Here is a 5893-nt window from a genome sequence, read left to right on the forward strand (position 1 = left end):
ATGAACAATGTCATTTTTATTACTTATAAGTCCATTGAGGCTTGAAAAACCTAAAATAGCATTATTCTATACAAAAGCCCACCCATCTTACTTCAAATGATGAAGTATTTATACAAATCCTAATCTAAAATATCTTGAAAAATATCAAGATTTGTTACGAATATCTATACAAATATCTTCAAATAGAATTCAAGAATTTATTACAAAAGTATAAAAATAGACTAAATTGTTTAAAAAATATCAGTTTCCTAAGTGTTGATGTTGTTTCTGGGAGTTTTGGTAGTGACTAGGCCTTTAAATGAGCAATGTTGTTCATCTTGCTGGAATATGTGACTCATTATCCCATTATTCCACTGTGTTCTATTTGATGACTTTTGTGTTGAATATGCAATGTTGTTTATCTTGTTGTCCTCTGTTCTTTTGCTGCTAAAAACATGTTGAAAGAATCATCATTGTCCTTTGTCCTTTACATCCTTTGTTGTTTCAATTTTAACAATTTCCCCTTTTATTAAATTTAATTGTTGTTGTTTATTGAATAATCATGGTAATACGAGACTTAATTTTAATCAGGGAAGAGGCAATAATCTTCAGTAAATACATAAACACAGCAAAGGGGGCCGATTCTTTCGAATTGTGAATGGATGCATGTGGAGTGTCCATGTGGAAGCTGAGGACTAGAGGTAAACATATATACTCTCGAGATAGTGAACGTCCATGGCTGGGTTGGGACATTGTGAATGGAGTTCGGGAGCTGGTGTGAAGGTGGGGTCGGGATCAGGCGAGAGGAGGTATGTGGAAAAATAGCAGTGGAGGAGGAGGAGCAAGAACATGGTGTGTGAACATTGGTACGGGAGTAGGTGGTCAAGAGGGACAAGGGTTGGTGTTTTCAGAAGAGGGTAGGAGTGATTAACGGTATGCAGGGCATGGGGGGGGTGGTGGGGAAAAATCATGACGGAAGGACACATAATGGCAGGAAAACCGCTTTCTAGACCACCCCTTCACGGTTAAAGAGAAATATAGTGAGGGGGTCTGAAAAGGCTTTAGAGACGTTAAATCAAAATGGGATCATGATCAGGTGCGAGGAGGTGTGTGACCTTTAACATGGGTGGAACTGACATACTTTTAATTACAATTTATAACATATCACATCTAGCGAGGGGCACACAGGAGTGGAATGATAGAGATAGACCCGAAATCCCTTTCAGATCCAATACATAACTTATTGCATGCACCTGATTTTTGCCTAATCACAATTGCATTGTGGAGGGAACTCGCAAGGTTTGTTAACTTGCTGTGTGAAACATGCGATTGTGATTGTGCGACCATAATCAGTGAAGGGAAGAGTTTTGGGGACGAGACAATATTAAAACTTGGAACATAGCGACATGTGGCTTGCGGGCCCAGTTTATGCTTTGGAGGTGGTGGGTTATATATAATGCAATATATATAATAAAACGAATGGAGCATGGTTTGTGATATTAAAATATACAAAGGGGAGCATGGCTAGAGTTTGGTAATTAGAGTAAAGAAATGGAAATGCAACTAGAGTTAATGGAAAAGTAAGAAACGAGATGCGACTGTAATTTGGGATTCATTATAAACTGAGGAAAAATGGAGTAAGGCTAGAGTATATGGAACTTTAAATAAACAGAGGGAAAATGGATTTAATGCTAGAGTTTTGGAATTATTATGATAACAGAGGGATAATGGATTACGACTAGATTTATGAATGAATAGAGAAGAAAGAGTCCCCAAGCCTTTATCTGCTTTTGAATTGAAAGCTTCATTCTGGCCTATCATTCAATCTAGGGATCATATTTGAGCATAGGATATACCGTTGGAAAGCTACTTCTGAGCACTTTCTGATGAAAACACCTGCAGTCTGATCTGATCCAAACATTGTCATGCAAAAATTATCCTCAAATCTTATTACTTAGTGTCACTTTAGAAATAATTTGCAGGATGAAATATTATTTACAACATCTCAAACATAATAGTGATAATCTACAATGAAAAAATCTTATAAAAATTATAGGACCCTAGAAAGATGCAAGCCTGAGTTACATCAGTAAAAAATTAGTAGAATTGTGTAAACTACAAAAAATGAGATTTAAAAACCCTTGGTTAGTGTAATTGGCTACTAGAGCTGAGTAAAGGGTGGCTGCTAATGTGGAAAATTGTACTCTTGGATTAGCCGGATAACAAATTGTAGAAGACTTAAACATCTTACCTTTAGGGGCATATGATGTATTAATCGGAATGGATTTGTTAGAGAAACATTGATGATTGGTAAATTAAAAGGATAAAACTGTAAGTTTCCTTGATGAGAATGGCGAAAGATAAGAAATCCAAGGAATAAAAAGAGATATTAAATTACGACCTATGACTAACTAGGAAAATGTATTTTGAAAGGTTGTCAAATTTATGTTGTTCAAGTAGGTTATACAAAATATAAAGATAAAATAACCTCCTTGGAAGATGCACCAGTTATTCGAGAGTTCATTGATGTTTTTCCATAGGAAATACCTTGGCTGCCACTTAAGCAGGATATTGATTTTACCATAGAATTAATTATGGTAGTGACCCCCATCTCAAGAACTCTGTATCGTATGAGTATACTTGAATTAAAAAAAACTTAAAATGAAGTTGTAAGAACTTCTTGATAAAGGTTATATACACCCAAGTGTGTCACCTTGCATATCCCTTGTATTATTTGTAAGGAAAAATGATGGTACATTGCAGTTATGAATTGACTATAGATAGCCAAACAAACTTACTATCAAAAATAAATACCTTCTACCAAGGATTGATGATTTTTTTGACCAGGATAAAGGGGAAAAGGTGTTTTTGAAGATTGATTTACGATCGAGGTATTATTAAATATGAATTGAAGAGCAAGACATATGTAAGACAATGTTTTGGACTTGTTATGGTCACTATGAATTCGTGGTGTTACCCTTTTGTGCTCCCTAATGCTCCCACAACGTTTATGAGTTTGATGAATGATATATTCCATCCTTATTTAGACAAAAAAAATGTCATTGATGATATTATGATCTACTAAAAAATTGGGAGGACCATTAAAAACATTTAAGAATCGTACTACAAACTTTATGTGAGAATCATCTATACACTAAATATAATAAGCGTGATTTCTATAAGGATCAAATTTAGTATTTGGGAGACATTATATCCTCATAAGGGATAGCAGTGGATCATAAGAAGATCAAAACAATCATGGAATGGTTTTTCCCAAAAAATGTTGAAGAGATTTGGTCCTTCATGGGGTTAGTCACATATTATCGTTGGTTTATCGAGGGGTCTTCTAAAACCACCTATCCTATTACCCCCTACAAAAGCAAGGCAAGGATTTCAAGTGTACAGTGGAGTGTCAACAAAGTTTTGAACATTTGAAGCAATTACTGACCTATGCTCCTACTTTAAAAGTAGCATATCTAAAAAAGGAGTTTACTCTGTGCACAAATGGTTGCAAGGAAGTTGTTAGGGGGATGTTGATCTAGGATGGAAGAGTGATAGCATATGAATCCCGCAAATTGAACGATCATGAACAACAATATTCTGCCTATGATTTGGAGTTAATTGTGGTGGTGCATGCTTTATAGGTATGGCGACATTATCTATTGGGAAATAAATTATTTTTAATGAATGATCATTGTAGTTTAATGAATTTAATTAGCTAGCCACATTTAAATTCTCACCAAGCTAGATGGACTGCTCTTTTAAGTGAATTTTACTTCGACATAAAACATCTCAAGGGAAAGGAGAACCGAGTGGCTGATGCATTGAGTAGGAATCTATAATGCATATATGAAATTCAGTATAGTCAGGTGGAACTAAAATTCTTTGAGAAAATTAAAGAAGTTGCCCATAATGACCTTGAATATATTTTTTTATAGCAACAAGCTAGTCAACCACAGAACTTGAGTAAGCAATATGATTATGGCCTAAATGGTGTCAGGCTACTAACCTTTGAAGGTAGGATGTATGTTCCTTACCATAATTATGTTAAGCGATTCATGTTGGATGAATTCAATAAAATCCCGTATACTGCTCACCCCAGATATCGAAAATCGTTTTCCGCAATTAAAAATATTTTTTTTTGCTAGGAATGAGGAGAGACATTACTAAATACTTGGCTAAATGTTAGAGTGGCAGAAATTTAAAGTGGAACATTCGCATCCTACTGGATTGCTCCATCCCCTACCCATTCCTAAATGGAAATGGGATACAATTACTCAAGATTTTATTAGGGTACTGTCCAAATAAAGGAAATTGAATGAATCCATCATGGTAGTGGTGCATAAATTAAGAAAAAAAATCATTTTATATCAGTTAAATCCACTTACAAAACGATTGAAATTTTATATATATTTATGAGGGAGATATTTCAGATACATCGTATACCAAATGTGGTGATTTCGAACAGGGATGTGAAATTTACCTCTGATTTTCGGAAATCACTTTTTACTGGACTGAGAACTCAAATCCAGTTCAACAATGTGCATGACCTCCAGACTGATGGGAAGATTGAGTGGGTGAATCAGGTGTTGGAGGACATGTTAAGAATATACATGATGCAACAACCATGTAAGTTGAAGGAGTACCTCCACCTAGTTGAATTTTCTTACAATAATAGCTACCATGAATCCTTAGGAAGGAGTCCCTTTGAAGAGCTATATGGGAGAAAATGCACAGTGCCCACCGATTGGAATAATCTTGAAGATGAGATGATATTAGGTCTCGAAATGCATGCTGACATGGAACATGCAGTAAAGAAAGTACATCAAAATTTAAAGGCTGCCCAAGATAGGAAGAAGACTTATGCATACAAGAAAAGGACCTCCAGAGAGTTTCATGTAAGATACCATGTTTACCTATGAATGAATCCTAATAAAAGCACCTTACAATGGGGTGGATGTGTGCAATTAGCACCCCAATACTATGGGCCTTTCTAGATTTTGGAAATAATTTGGTGAGTGGCATATAGACTAGCACTACCCGATCACATCAGGGTCCATGATGTGTTTCATGTGTAATTATTAAAGAATACATTTATGATCCCAGACATATGATTAGTTGGCAGGACATGCAGGTAACATATAAGTTGTGAATTTAAATTAGATAATACTAATAGTAACTGGTATAAGTAATGACACATTGAAATTTTGGATGCAGGTCAAACCAGATGGAGAACTATTGGTGGAACCTATGTGCATTCTCGACCAAAGAGAAACATTGCTATGGAGGTGATCTATCACCCATGTTAAAGTGCAATGGAAGCACTTCATCCTGGATGAGGCCACCTAGGAAGATAAGGAATTCATGCGACAAGCCTACTCAGACATGGTTAAGAAATTTGAGTTAGTTAGCGAGGACAATGTTTTTCTCGAGGGGGGGAACATTTGACACCCCGTTGATACTTTATTAATTCCTATCATTGTTTTAATATTTACTTTTCACTTTCACTGTTTATTTGATGAACTTAACTAATTGTGGTGTAGAAGAATGATTAATGAATGATGTGACTCAGAAATGATTGAAAAAGGAAGTTTTTAGTATTAAAAGAAAACTTTTAAAATATATAATAAATAAATAAAAATTCTCCAAATAGTTAGGTCATTTGGAAGCTCTCTTCTTTCCTAGAAAAAGGATGGTTCCAAAAAAGGAATATATTTTTGGGATGAAAAGAGCCTGAGGAGCAAGAGAGAGAGAGAGAAAAAGAAAAATGAAAGCCTGACACAGGATGTTGTGCAAGTGAGTAGGACAGTACAAGTCTTAAGGAGTTCTTGAGCTGGAATTTGAGCTAGTGGGACCATTAAAACAAATACTGTGAGTTAAGACTCTGAACTGGACCAGGTGGTCTTGAGGTTAG

The sequence above is a fragment of the Pinus tabuliformis genome, chromosome 2_2 (assembly GCF_031772625.1).
Source record: "Pinus tabuliformis cultivar Carrire ecotype Pingquan chromosome 2_2, CPIR1, whole genome shotgun sequence".
Lineage (NCBI taxonomy): Eukaryota > Viridiplantae > Streptophyta > Pinopsida > Pinales > Pinaceae > Pinus > Pinus tabuliformis.